The sequence below is a fragment of the Culex pipiens genome, chromosome 3 (genome assembly GCF_016801865.2).
Source record: "Culex pipiens pallens isolate TS chromosome 3, TS_CPP_V2, whole genome shotgun sequence".
Taxonomy (NCBI): domain Eukaryota; kingdom Metazoa; phylum Arthropoda; class Insecta; order Diptera; family Culicidae; genus Culex; species Culex pipiens.
Window position 1 is genome coordinate 129,081,348 of NC_068939.1, and position 15,885 is coordinate 129,097,232.

Here is a 15,885-nt window from a genome sequence, read left to right on the forward strand (position 1 = left end):
CGACGAAATGTTGAAGTAGGATTTTTGGTCTTGTCTTGCCAAAATAAAACTTATTATAAAAACTATGATAATCAGAAAATAGGTTTTTTTTTCAAACGTTGTGAGTGGGTCAGAAAAACGAAAATAAATTTATAAATAAGAATTATTCCAAAGGGACTATCCATAAACCACGTGGACACTTAAGGGGGGAGGGGGGTATGGCGATTGTCCACGCTCCATAAAAAAAGGTTTTTTTTGTTTGGACAATTGTCAACGAAGGAAGGGGGGGGGGGGGGGGGGTTGAGATATCAAAAAAAGTGTCCACGTGGTTTGTGTATGGTCCCAAAAATAATCATTTTAAATATCGCAAGTGGGGGTGACTGTGGGTCAATACACTTCTAGGTAACAAAAAAAAATATATATATCGAAAAACTGTTACCGTAGAATTAATTTTCGATAGTTTACCAACATTTTCCTAAAATATGGTGAAATTTGATGAACTTTGCCTTAAAGGCTTCAGAAAAAAATTGTGTAAATTTGGAAGGTGTAATTTTGGAAGGTTGAATATTACCTCTTTTATGATGTAATTTGACCTCAATTTAGACTGAAAAAGCGACATTACACTGGAAAAGTGGTAAAATTACACATTTTCAGAGGTAAAAATACACATATTATCTGACATAAAAGATGTACCCCTTCCCAGATGTGATATTACCATGATTTTTTTTCTGTGCTAATCGTTTGTTAACACTCCTCCGTCCAAGGCATATTTCACTTACACGGACGACCAAGCCTCCGAAACCGTTGCTTCGCTAAATTCAACTCGCTCGCATTTGGCTCCATTTCAACCAATCTTGATCGTTCTTGCAGCATTCGAACCGGTAGGATTTCAAGATTCATCTAAAACAAGAACGAACCTGATCCGACTTACCTGCTAGTCACACCGACTAAATTCGTCGAAGCAACTCTTTTTAGGCGCTCGTTTTAGGGAACACGTCATGGCCAAATCAACAAGAAAGCATTAAAATTTGAAATCAACCATTCAAATTTAACTAATTTGGGGTCGCTGAACACGAATATGACACTTAGAATATTCCAAAGTATTCAGAAATCCAGAAATCCAAGATGGCGGCCAATATGGCGCCTGTAGTATATTGGGAACATATATTTGAGGGTGTAATAGTGATTCAACCACTCAAATCCAACTAATTTGAGGTCGCTGAACAAGAATATGACACTTAGAAAATCCCAAAGTATTCAGAAATCCAGAAATCCAAGATGGCGGCCAATATGGCGCCTGTAGTATATTGGGAATATTTTTTTGAGGTTGTAATAGTGATTCAACCACTCAAATGTAACTAATTTGGGGTCGCTGAACACGATATGACACTTGGTATATTCCAAAGTATTATGAAATCCAGAAATCCAAGATGGCGGCCAATATGGCGCCTGTAGTATATTGGGAATATTTATATGAGGGTGTAATAGCCATTCAACCACTCAAATCTAACTAATTTGAGGTCGCTGAACAAGAATATGACACTTAGAAAATCCCAAAGTATTCAGAAATCCAGAAATCCAAGATGGCGGCCAATATGGCGCCTGTAGTATATTGGGAATATTTTTTTGAGGTTGTAATAGTGATTCAACCACTCAAATGTAACTAATTTGGGGTCGCTGAACACGAATATGACACTTAGAATATTCCAAAGTATTCAGAAATCCAGAAATCCAAGATGGCGACCAATATGGCGCCTGTAGTATATTGGGAACATATATTTGAGGGTGTAATAGTGATTCAACCACTCAAATCTAACTAATTGAGGTCGCTGAACAAGAATATGAAACTTGGTATAATCCAAAGTATTCAGAAATCCAGAAATCCAAGATGGCGGCCAATATGGCGCCTGTAGTATATTGGGAATATTTATATGAGGGTGTAATAGTCATTCAACCACTCAAATCTAACTAATTTGAGGTCGCTGAACAAGAATATGACACTTAGAAAATCCCAAAGTATTCAGAAATCCAAAAATCCAAGATGGTTGCCAATATGGCGCCTGTAGTATATTGGGAGTATTTATTTGGGGTTGTAAAAGCCATTCAACCACTCAAATCCAACTAATTTGGGGTCGCTGAACACGAATATGACACTTGGTATATTCCAAAGTATTATGAAATTCAGAAATCCAAGATGGCGGCCAATATGGCGCCTGTAGTATATTGGGAATATTTATTTGAGGTTGTAATAGTGATTCAACCACTCAAATCTATCTAATTTGAGGTCGCTGAACACGAATATGACACTAAGACTATTCCAAAGTATTCCGAAATCCAGAAATCCAAGGTGGCGGCCAATATGGCGCCTGTAGTATATTGGGAATATTTATTTGAAGTTGTAATAGTGATTCAACCACTCAAATCTAACTGATTTGAGGTCGCTGAACACGAATATGACACTTAGAATATTCCAAAGTATTCAGAAATCCAGAAATCCAAGATGGCGGCCAATATGGCGCCTGTAGAATTTTGGGAATATTTATTTGAGGTTGTAATAGTGATTCAACCACTCAAATCTAACTGATTTGAGTCGCTGAACACGTATATGACACTAAGAATATCCCAAAGTATTCCGATATCAAGAATTTCAATATGGCGGCCAATATGGCGCCTGTAGAATATTGGGAAAATTTATTTGAGGTTGTAAAAGCCATTCAACCACTCAAATCTTACTTATTTGGGGTCGCTGAACATGAATATGACACTTGGTATATTCCAAAGTATTCTGAAATTCAGAAATCCAAGATGGCGGCCAATATGGCGCCTGTAGTATATTGGGAATATTTATTTGATAGTGATTCAACCACTCAAATCTAACTAATTTGAGGTCGCTGAACAAGAATATGACACTAAGAAAATCCCAAAGTATTCAGAAATCCAGAAATCCAAGATGGCGGCCAATATGGCGCCTGTAGTATATTGGGAATATTTTTTTGAGGTTGTAATAGTGATTCAACCACTCAAATCTAACTGATTTGAGTCGCTGAACACGTATATGACACTAAGAATATCCCAAAGTATTCCGATATCAAGAATTTCAATATGGCGGCCAATATGGCGCCTGTAGAATATTGGGAAAATTTATTTGAGGTTGTAAAAGCCATTCAACCACTCAAATCTTACTTATTTGGGGTCGCTGAACATGAATATGACACTTGGTATATTCCAAAGTATTCTGAAATTCAGAAATCCAAGATGGCGGCCAATATGGCGCCTGTAGTATATTGGGAATATTTATTTGATAGTGATTCAACCACTCAAATCTAACTAATTTGAGGTCGCTGAACAAGAATATGACACTAAGAAAATCCCAAAGTATTCAGAAATCCAGAAATCCAAGATGGCGGCCAATATGGCGCCTGTAGTATATTGGGAATATTTTTTTGAGGTTGTAATAGTGATTCAACCACTCAAATCTAACTGATTTGAGTCGCTGAACACGTATATGACACTAAGAATATCCCAAAGTATTCCGATATCAAGAATTTCAATATGGCGGCCAATATGGCGCCTGTAGAATATTGGGAAAATTTATTTGAGGTTGTAAAAGCCATTCAACCACTCAAATCTTACTTATTTGGGGTCGCTCAACATGAATATGACACTTGGTATATTCCAAAGTATTATGAAATTCAGAAATCCAAGCTGGCGGCTAATATGGCGCCTGTAGTATATTGGAAATATTTATTTGATAGTGATTCAACCACTCAAATCTAACTAATTTGAGGTCGCTGAACAAGAATATGACACTAAGAAAATCCCAAAGTATTCAGAAATCCAGAAATCCAAGATGGCGGCCAATATGGCGCCTGTAGTATATTGGGAATATTTTTTTGAGGTTGTAATAGTGATTCAACCACTCAAATGTAACTAATTTGGGGTCGCTGAACACGAATATGACACTTAGAATATTCCAAAGTATTCAGAAATCCAGAAATCCAAGATGGCGGCCAATATGGCGCCTGTAGTATATTGGGAATATTTATATGAGGGTGTAATAGTCATTCAACCACTCAAATCTAACTAATTTGAGGTCGCTGAACAAGAATATGACACTTAGAAAATCCCAAAGTATTCAGAAATCCAAAAATCCAAGATGGTTGCCAATATGGCGCCTGTAGTATATTGGGAGTATTTATTTGGGGTTGTAAAAGCCATTCAACCACTCAAATCCAACTAATTTGGGGTCGCTGAACACGAATATGACACTTGGTATATTCCAAAGTATTATGAAATTCAGTAATCCAAGATGGCGGCCAATATGGCGCCTGTAGTATATTGGGAATATTTATTTGAGGTTGTAATAGTGATTCAACCACTCAAATCTATCTAATTTGAGGTCGCTGAACACGAATATGACACTAAGACTATTCCAAAGTATTCCGAAATCCAGAAATCCAAGGTGGCGGCCAATATGGCGCCTGTAGTATATTGGGAATATTTATTTGAAGTTGTAATAGTGATTCAACCACTCAAATCTAACTGATTTGAGGTCGCTGAACACGAATATGACACTTAGAATATTCCAAAGTATTCAGAAATCCAGAAATCCAAGATGGCGGCCAATATGGCGCCTGTAGAATTTTGGGAATATTTATTTGAGGTTGTAATAGTGATTCAACCACTCAAATCTAACTGATTTGAGTCGCTGAACACGTATATGACACAAAGAATATCCCAAAGTATTCCGATATCAAGAATTTCAATATGGCGCCTGTAGAATATTGGGAAAATTTATTTGAGGTTGTAAAAGCCATTCAACCACTCAAATCTTACTTATTTGGGGTCGCTCAACATGAATATGACACTTGGTATATTCCAAAGTATTCTGAAATTCAGAAATCCAAGATGGCGGCCAATATGGCGCCTGTAGTATATTGGGAATATTGATTTGAGGTTGTAATAGTAATTCAACATCTTAAATCTAAATAATGTGAAGTCACTGACAACGAATATGACACTAAGAATATCCCAAAGTATTCAGAAATCCAGAAATCTAAGATGGCTGCCAAAATAGCGCCTGTAGTATGTTGGGAATAGTTTTTTTTCTGGATTTCTGAATACTTTGGGATATTCTTAGTGTCATATTCGTGTTCAGCGACACCAAATTAGTTACATTTGAGTGGTTGAATCACTATTACAACCTCAAATAAATATTCCCAATATACTACAGGCGCCATATTGGCCGCCATCTTGGATTTCTGAATTTCAGAATACTTTGGAATATACCAAGTGTCATATTCATGTTCAGCGACCCCAAATAAGAAAGATTTGAGTGGTTGAATGGCTTTAACACTCTCATATAAATATTCCCAAAATTCTACAGGCGCCATATAGGCCGCCAGCTTGGATTTCTGGATTTCTGAATACTTTGGAATATTCTAAGTGTCATATTCGTGTTCAGCGACCTCAAATTAGTTGGATTTGAGTGGTTGAATCACTATTACAACCTCAAATAAATATTCCCAATATACTACAGGCGCCATATTGGCCGCCATCTTGGATTTCTGAATTTCATAATACTTTGGAATATACCAAGTGTCATATTCGTGTTCAGCGACCCCAAATTAGTTAGATTTGAGTGGTTGAATGGCTATTACACCCTCAAATAAATATTCCCAATATTCTACAGGCGCCATATTGGCCGCCATATTGAAATTCTTGATATCGGAATACTTTGGGATATTCTAAGTGTCTTATTCGTGTTCAGCGACCCCAAATTAGTTAGATTTGAGTGGTTGAATGGCTATTACACCCTCAAATAAATATTCCCAAAATTCTACAGGCGCCATATTGGCCGCCATCTTGGATTTCTGAATTTCATAATACTTTGGAATATACCAAGTGTCATATTCGTGTTCAGCGACCCCAAATTAGTTAGATTTGAGTGGTTGAATGGCTATTACACCCTCAAATAAATATTCCCAAAATTCTACAGGCGCCATATTGGCCGCCATCTTGGATTTCTGGATTTCTGAATACTTTGGATTATACCAAGTGTCATATTCATGTTCAGCAACCTCAAATCAGTTAGATTTGAGTGGTTGAATCACTATTACAACCTCAAATAAATATTCCCAATATACTACAGGCGCCATATTGGCCGCCATCTTGGATTTCTGAATTTCATAATACTTTGGAATATACCAAGTGTCATATTCGTGTTCAGCGACCCCAAATTAGTTGGATTTGAGTGGTTGAATGGCTATTACACCCTCAAATAAATATTCCCAAAATTCTACAGGCGCCTTATTGGCCGCCATCTTGGATTTCTGAATTTCATAATACTTTGGAATATACCAAGTGTCATATTCGTGTTCAGCGACCCCAAATTAGTTAGATTTGAGTGGTTGAATGGCTATTACACCCTCAAATAAATATTCCCAAAATTCTACAAGCGCCATATTGGCCGCCATCTTGGATTTCTGGATTTCTGAATACTTTGGATTATACCAAGTGTCATATTCATGTTCAGCAACCTCAAATCAGTTAGATTTGAGTGGTTGAATCACTATTACAACCTCAAATAAATATTCCCAATATACTACAGGCGCCATATTGGCCGCCATCTTGGATTTCTGAATTTCATAATACTTTGGAATATACCAAGTGTCATATTCGTGTTCAGCGACCTCAAATTAGTTGGATTTGAGTGGTTGAATCACTATTACACCCTCAAATATATGTTCCCAATATACTACAGGCGCCATATTGGCCGCCATCTTGGATTTCTAGATTTCTGAATACTTTGGAATATTCTAAGTGTCATATTCGTGTTCAGCGACCCCAAATTAGTTAAATTTGAATGGTTGATTTCAAATTTTAATGCTTTCTTGTTGATTTGGCCATGACGTGTTCCCTAAAACGAGCGCCTAAAAAGAGTTGCTTCGACGAATTTAGTCGGTGTGACTAGCAGGTAAGTCGGATCAAGTTCGTTCTTGTTTCAGATGAATCTTGAAATCCTACCGGTTCGAATGCTGCAAGAACGATCAAGATTGGTTGAAATGGGGCCAAATGCGAGCGAGTTGAAATTAGCGAAGCAACGGTTTCGGAGGCTTGGACGGAGGAGTGTTAATTGATCCAATCTCACACTTTAGGGAGTGTGACATTGGGTCAAATGAAACTAAAATTTTGCTCGGATTCAAAAATGGGTCTCAAAAGTCATTCAACAGAGTTATTTGTTCTAGGGAATCGTATTGACATGCTACAATGCTAAGTTAAACAAATCATGGTAATATTTCGTCTGAGTAGGGGGACAACTTTTATGTCAGAAAAAATGTGTAATTTTACCTCTGAAAATTTGTAATTTTACAATTTTTCTGGTGTAATGTCACTTTTTCATTCCAAATTGAGGTAGAGTGACATAATAAATGCTCCCAAAATTACTCTTTCCAAATTTACACAAGTTTTTTCTATGTGAGTGGAGATTTTTAAACATTTAAGTATTTTTTTGAGGAATATAAAATCGCTGATTTTTCGCATGGGTTATTTTTGGCGAAAAACGTTTCCAACTTTAGATATCTTACAAAATGACAGGATTTGTTCTAGGAACGTGATTTTTTCCTGCAAAATTTTCTTAAGATGAACCTACGAAATTGCCAAATCCTTAAAAATCACTTTGACCCAATCTCAACCCTTAGACCCAATGTAAACCCAACCCGAGCAGGTTAAAATAACTCAAGAATAACAAGTTTTGATACAATTTAATAACCAAAATCTCAACATGTTATTGAAATAGCCAGATTACCTCTTATTAGGTGGTTATCTTACAGATAGATCAGTATGGAAAAGAACACAACTGGATTAAAAAGTACAAAATATGGTACACTCCAGCATCTGAAACTACCCTGAGGGCTTGCAGCCTTTCCAAGTGTGACCAATTCTATCGAAGTGTAAATTGTCTAGCACAGTGATTCTCAACCTTCTTCTACACACAAAAAAATATTTCCGAATGTTACATCATTTATGATGAAACACTTTTGCACGTCATTAAACATTTAAATTTAAGCGCAATTTGATGTAAATGTGCAACAAATTATACTTAAAATCATGATTTAACGTGTGATTCAACCGTTTACTTCGAATCTCAAGTTTACATCAACTGAGTTTACATGTGATTAATTTTTCCGTGTCGAGTAAATTCACATATTTTTTTCTGTGTAGGCTGGTACCTCCTGCCATGTTAATCAAGTAGGCCCGGTAACCCCGTTGAGAATCGCTGTTCTAGCAGATAACGCCCAAGTAATCAAAAGTATCATGAATTATTCAAGACCTCTTCTAGATAGCTACCGCATAGCAGTTTGGACCGCGGCAGAATAAAACTCTCTCCAATGGAATTTGACCCTGTCGTTGTCCAAACTGCTAGAAGAGGTCTTGTAGAACTCCTGAATCTTTTTGATGCTTCGTCAAAAACCCCAAACTTAAACATACTCATAACATCCTAAAAGGCCCCGGTACCAATATGTGGCCAATCCTGTCGAGGTATAGCTTACCCCGTTTTGTCCAGAATGTAACTATTTTTTCGCTAAATCCTTAAACTTTTTCCGAAGACATTAAATTTTAATGAAAATGTTTGAATTTGAGAGTATTTTTGTATGATTTTTTAATTAAATATACTTAAATTATCAATTTGATCGAAACAATCACTAAATTTAGGGTAGTTCAGAACCCAAAAAAATCAAATCAACCGACTATGCCAAAGTTCATAGAAATGCCACAATAAATCAACAACAACATCAGGCTCTAAAGTGCACCCGTCGAATCATCGCACAAACCCCGTTTTCATTAAGAAGTGAATTCAAAACAATAAACTACTTTGTGACGGGGATTTACCAGCCTCCAGTCTGTTGATATCGGTGTGGTCCAAATCTGCCCCTTGATTGACTTGGAAGGTGCATGGTGCAATTCAATTTATCTTGGTTAGTTAAGGGGGGCAATAGGGGTAAAATTTGCTTCAAAATAATGTTTTCAAAATACATAAAAATTCTTAATTTTCAGTTAAAATTAAGCTTTGGTATATTTTAACCCAAAAAATTAGCCAGTCTTCCTACTCACCATAGTGCAATTTCGACGATATCAGCTGACGTACTGCGTGGTACTACGTGGTGACTGGCAGCAAGGATCTGTAAAAAAAGAAAGAAAAAAAACACACAAGATATTAAAACAATCTTTCCAAAAGACCTCAGAATCGAAAGAGGACACCAGGTAATGGGTTTTTCGTTTAAAGAAGGCCACTCATTAAATGGACATAAAACGAAAGGATGCCCAGACTGGCCTTCCCTCGAAACAAAAAAAAAAAGGTAAAAAAAACGAGGGGATGTCTTAAATCAAAAAGTGTGTTATTTGCGCTCAAGTCGCCGCCTCTGCTTTTTGGCAGCCCCCAAAAAGCAAAAGAAAAGGTGTCATTTTCTGGAGAGGAGTATGTTAATTTAAATTTATTTACCTTCCCAAAGTGCGATTATAATTGGGATCGCTTTTTCGCTTTCAAAAAAGAACAAAAAGAAAACAATTTTAATGTTAATAAAGTCAATCAAACTTCCTAACCCAACTCAAATTCACTTATCAAAAAAGCATTTGTGTAATCCAGTCAGAGAAAAAAAGCCCCTTCCCCCCTCCTCAAAACTGATGTTGATTGAAACATTAAACTTTAATCTGGCTAATTAACATAGACAGACCGACCCTATAGGTTGCGTGTCTTTAAACCAAAATCAATCGAATACGAAAAAGAAGAAAAAAAACTGGACAGGATTTTACCGTCTTATCACGCGTAAAGTTGATCGAAGGCTTGTTTGTGGTCCCACTCCCAACGCACTCGGTCCGGGCTTGAAATTTTTCTTGGGTTCTGTGCCCTGCTTTTAATGTCAATATGTATATTTGTTTGAGCGAATGGGTTTTTGAACGCCGCGGCGTTTCAGGCGAGTCCCTTCGCTGCTATCGGAAGGTTGAGGTTCTTTTTTCGAGAGGGGATAGTGGGATTTTGAAAGTGGAAAGTTTCTCAAAAAAGTTGTTGTGTAATTTTACATCGAAAACTGATCAGAACCACATCAGCGAGATGTAAACTGTCTCTTTTCCTATGTAATTTAATTTTTTGTGATTTTTTAAGCTCCAAATTTTAAACTCATCATCTTAAATTTGATGTTCAATATTATTTCAAAAATGCTTCTAATAATTGTCTTCGAATAAAAAAATTAATGTTTTGTTGATCACAATGAAAAAGATTAGAGCAACTCTCTACGAAATCGGCCGATTTCGACAATTTTTATTTTTTGTATTTTTTGATTTGACTTAAACTTTGTGGGGGCCTTCCCTATGACCAGTGTTGCAAATGAGTGATAAAAAAGCTATCAATAGATTATCTCTGCACCAAAAATATCCGAGAGTATAGCGGCCGTCACTATAGCTTGTGAGATCTCTTCTTGCGTCTCGTGATTCCCACCGATGTCATTCTCTCTCCCTATCACTCCTCCCCTTTTCCTTGACTATGCGCTCTCACCGCTGAGTCTCTCAATATCTCCGAAAACTCCAATGAGAGAACGCGAGATGGCGATTATGAGCCGACCACGCATGACGTCCCGTTAAACTGCGTTTGCAAAATTGGTTTTGTGGCGGCTTTTGTGGTTAAACGCTGTTGCGGTAGGATGATAGTGGAAGCGGGAATGAGAGAGAAAAGGAAAAAGTCAATCGCGAGTGGGTTAACACGAAAACGTGTTCGGCTATGTTCGGCGCTGAGAGTTTCAATGAAGAGAGAAGAGCAGTTGTATTTGAGGCATGAAAATTCAGGCGGGATAATTGTAGTTGCTGAGAGCTGATATTTTGATATTTTAACAACTCTGCCTATGACCAAATAAGCTATTTTGCGTCATTGGTTCACCCATACAAGTCTCCATACAATTTTGGCTGCTGTCCATACAAAAATGGTGAACATTTGAGTGAATTTTCTGATCAATTTGGTGTCTTCGGCAAAGCTGTAGGTATTGTTGAGGACTTTTGAGAAAAAAATAGGTACACGGACAAAAAAATTTGCAGATTTTTTTATCAACTTTTTTTCACTAAAACTCAATTTCCTAAAATACTTATTTTTTGATTTTCGAGATTTTTTGATATGTTTTAGGAGACAAAAATCCGCAACTTTTGAGCCATAGAGAAACATGGTTTAAAAATCTGCCGCCGGGTTATGAATTTTTGAAAAAACAGTGATTTTTGGAAAAAATCAAAGTTTCATGCAAAAACAAGTTTGACATTATTTTGAATGCAAAATTGAATTTGCAATCGAAAAGTACCTTTACACATTTTTTGATAAAGGGCTCCGTTTTCAAGATATCGCCACTGAAAGTTTGATTTTAGCGAAATATTTGCCATTTTTCAATTTTTAAAAATAGTGACCATGATTGACCATTTCTAAAAATATTTTTTTTTGAAAAGTTTAGAAAATTTGCTATACAATTGTCTAAGAGACATTGAAGATTGGACCTCGGAATGCTGAGATACAGCCGCGTTAAGAAAAAGAAACACGAAAATTGAAGTTTTCTTAATCTCAACAAAATAACCCACCATTTTCTAATGACGATATCTCAGCAACTAATGGTCCGATTATCATTGTTAATACATGAAACATTCGTGAAATTTTCCGATCATTTCGAAAAAAATATTTTGAATTTTTTTAAATCAAGACTAGCATTTTAAATGGGCCTAATATTCATTGTTAGCCCTTTTAAAATGTTAGTCTTGATTTAAAAAAATTCAAAATATTTTTTTCGAAAAGATCGGAAAATTTCACGAATGTTTCATGTATTAACATTGATAATCGGACCATTAGTTGCTGAGATATCGTCATTAGAAAATGGTGGGTTATTTTGGTGAGATTAAGAAAACTTCAATTTTCGTGTTTCTTTTTCTTAAAGCGGCTCTATCTCAGCAACCCGAGGTCCAATCTTCAATGTCTCTTAGACAATTTTATAGCAAATTTTCTGAACTTTTCAAAAAAAATATTTTTAGAAATGGTCATTCATGGTCACTATTTTTAAAAATTGAAAAACTGCAAATATTTCGCTAAAATCAAACTTTCGGTGGCTAAATCTTGAAAACGGAGCCCTTTATCAAAAAATGTGTAAAGGTACTTTTCGATTGCAAATTCAATTTTGCATTGAAAAATAATGTCAAACTTGTTTTTGCATGAAACTTCGATTTTTTCCAAAAATCACTATTTTTTCAAAAATTCATAACTCGGCGGCAGATTTTTTGACCATGTTTCTCTATGGCTCAAAAGTTGCGGATTTTTGTCCCCTAAAACATATCAAAAAATCTCGAAAATCAAAAAATACGTATTTTGGGAAATTGAGTTTTAGTAAAAAAAAAGTTGATTAAAAAATCTGCAAATTTTTTTTGTCCGTGTACCTATTTTTTTCTCAAAAGTCCTCAACAATACCTACAACTTTGCCAAAGACACCAAATTGATCAGAAAATTCACTCAAAAGTTACAGCTGTTTGAATATTTACATACCATTTTTGTATGGACAGCAGCCAAAATTGTATGGAGACTTGTATGGATGAATCAATCACACAAAATAGCTTATTTGGACATAGGGAAGGCCCCCACAAAGTTTGAGCCAAATCAAAAAATACAAATAAAATCCATTTCCGGTTTTGGTAGAGAATTGCTCATTAACATAATTTAAGATTTTTCTTTAGAAAATCACCGTAATGTAACAGAAGACATACTAAACATAACTGTAATATTTACAAAGTAACGACAATTTGACAGTGAAAATCAATCTTTTCCAATAATTAAGGTCAGATAAAAGATTCTAAGAAAAGGAATTGAAATATTATAAAACAATTTTATTTTCCTATAAATTTTATAAAAAAAAACTTGCTTTTATAAAATAAGAAAATCTTAATCTCATTGTATTTTGTAAGTTTATTGATAAAAAATAATGGAAAAATACGAAAAAGTGCGAAAATTTGGAAAGTTAAAAAAAAAACAAATTTGATTTTATTAAAATATAATGAATTCAAAAATAAATTAAGCAGAATAAAAAAATGCAAAATATAGAAAAATGGAATAAAATTTAAAACATAAGAATTAATTTAATAAAAGTGAGTAGGATCGCTAGCTCAACTAAATTGAACAAAATTTAATAAATTGAATAAAATTTAATAAATTTAAAAAATTTAATAAAATTTAATAATTTGAATAAAATATCATTAAATTTTACTGAAATTTAATATTATTTTAAAAAGATATACATTTCACAGTAATTTAATAGTTATTTCATAAAAGAATGAATTTCAAAGAAATGGTGTAAAACCGAAAAACAAATTCTAATACTTTACAATAAAAATAATTGGCTTTAACAAAGTTTCGAAAATTGTTTGAAATTAAATTAACATGGGATAAATTGATAAAAATTTAATGAAAAGGCAAAAAATTAAATTTGATTTGATAACTTTGAAAACCATTGAAAAAACAATTCATTATACAAAAAATAATAAAATGTATGTTAAAACAAGAATTTCATTAAACTTAATCAAATTTTACAAAATTTACTAAAATATCATAAAATGCAATAAAATCTTTAAAAAAAATGGATTATTGTTACTTGACTAAAATAGTTGGAACATTGCATTAAATTGAAAACTATTGAAAAATTAAAAAAAAAATAGCAAAATTTTATAAAATTTAATGAAAAGTCATGATGTTTATGAAAGTTTGTGAAATTTTATGAAATTTTATGAAAATTTATGAGATTTTATGAGATTTTAAGAAATTTTAAGAAACTTAATGAAATTAAATGAATTTTTAAGAAATTTTAAGAAATTTCAAGAAATTTTAAGAAATTTTAAGAAATTTTAAAAAATTTTAAGAAATTTTAAGAAATTTTAAGAAATTTTAAGAAATTTTAAGAAATTTTAAGAAATTTTAAGAAATTTTAAGAAATTTTAAGAAATTTTAAGAAATTTTATGAAATTTTATGAAATTTTATGAAATTTTATGAAATTTTATGAAATTTTATGAAATTTTATGAAATTTTATGAAATTTTATGAAATTTTATGAAATTATGAAATTTTATGAAATTTTGTGAAACTTTATGAAATTTTATGAAATTTTAAGAAATTTTTAATGAAATTTAAAGAAATTTTATGAAATTTAAAGAAATTTTATAAAATTTTATAAAATTTTATGAAATTTTATGAAATTTTATGAAATTTTATGAAATTTTATGAAATTTTATGAAATTTTATGAAATTTTATGAAATTTTATGAAATTTAATGAAATTTTATGAAATTTTATGAAATTTTATGAAATTTTATGAAATTTTATGAAATTTTATGAAATTTTATGAAATTTTATGAAATTTTATGAAATTTTATGAAATTTTATGAAATTTTATGAAATTTTATGAAATTTTATGAAATTTTATGAAATTTTATGAAATTTTATGAAATTTTATGAAATTTTATGAAATTTTATGAAATTTTATGAAATTTTATGAAATTTTATGAAATTTTATGAAATTTTATGAAATTTTATGAAATTTTATGAAATTTTATGAAATTTTATGAAATTTTATGAAATTTTATGAAATTTTATGAAATTTTATGAAATTTTATGAAATTTTATGAAATTTTATGAAATTTTAAGAAACTTTTTAAAATTTGAAGAAATATTAAGAAATTTTAAGAAATTTTAAGAAATTTTAAGAAATTTTAAGAAATTTTAAGAAATTTTATGAAATTTTATGAAATTTTATGAAATTTTATGAAATTTTATGAAATTTTATGAAATTTTATGAAATTTTATGAAATTTTATGAAATTTTATGAAATTATGAAATTTTATGAAATTTTGTGAAACTTTATGAAATTTTATGAAATTTTAAGAAATTTTTAATGAAATTTAAAGAAATTTTATGAAATTTAAAGAAATTTTATAAAATTTTAGGAAATTTTAAGAAATTCTAAGAAATTTTATGAAATTTTAAGAAATTTTAAGAAATTTTAAGAAATTTTAAGAAATTCTAAGAAATTTTAAGAAATTTTAAGAAATTCGAAAGAAATTCTTAAAATTTCTTAAAATTTCAAGAAATTTTAAAATTTTATCAAAAATCATAAAATTTCATAAATGATTATATAATTTCACAAATAATCATAAAACTTCAAAAAACTTCATAAAACTGCATTTAATTTTATAAAATTTATTAAATGTAATGAAGTTTTATAAAAAACATTAAATGTTCAATAAAATTTAATCAAATTTAATAACATTTTTTTTTAAAAATAAAAGAATATAACTTTTAAACGTCTAAGATACCATCAATCTTATTGATTTTATTAAAATTAATTTAAAAAAAAATATAAAGTAGAATGTAATTATTATATTATATTTGTTTATTTTTATAAAATTTGATAAAATATAATGAAGTTGGGATAAATCGAATAAAATTCAATAAATTTCAAGATAGATATAAAATCAAATCAAATCGAAATTGAAAATGTTGAATGAAATGGATTTTGATTTGATTTGATTTGATGTGATAACCAACAGGGCCACAAGGATGACCTATGTAGCGGTTGCCTAGAATTACAGTGGCTCAGACTTAAAGGGAGCATCTTCAAATTACTGCCGTATGAAGGGCCAAAAGGGGGTGGTTGGACGCGAACAAGCAAAATCACTCACGGTGTCCTCAGGGGATGAGAATCTCCTTCCGACAGTAACCTCCGATAACTCCGAAAAAAGTCAGACAAAGCTGAAAAACAGGGCTCGCACCCTGTTGGGGGCCTAAAAGAGCGCGGCAGACGGTTGGAGACTGACAGAGGTCAATAGATGTAGTAATTAGACAATCCTT

At 32.4% G+C, this 15,885-nt stretch overlaps 1 protein-coding gene across 1 annotated transcript in view; it reads right to left on the reverse strand.

Annotated features, from left to right (window-relative positions):
- LOC120414838 (helix-loop-helix protein delilah) overlaps window positions 1–15,885 on the reverse strand; it is a 101,773-nt gene that overhangs the window by 38,641 nt on the left and 47,247 nt on the right. The window contains exon 2 of the mRNA XM_039576164.2: window positions 9,094–9,161. The gene's annotated coding sequence lies outside the window, so the exon portion shown is untranslated. The remainder of the gene's footprint in view (window positions 1–9,093; window positions 9,162–15,885) is intronic.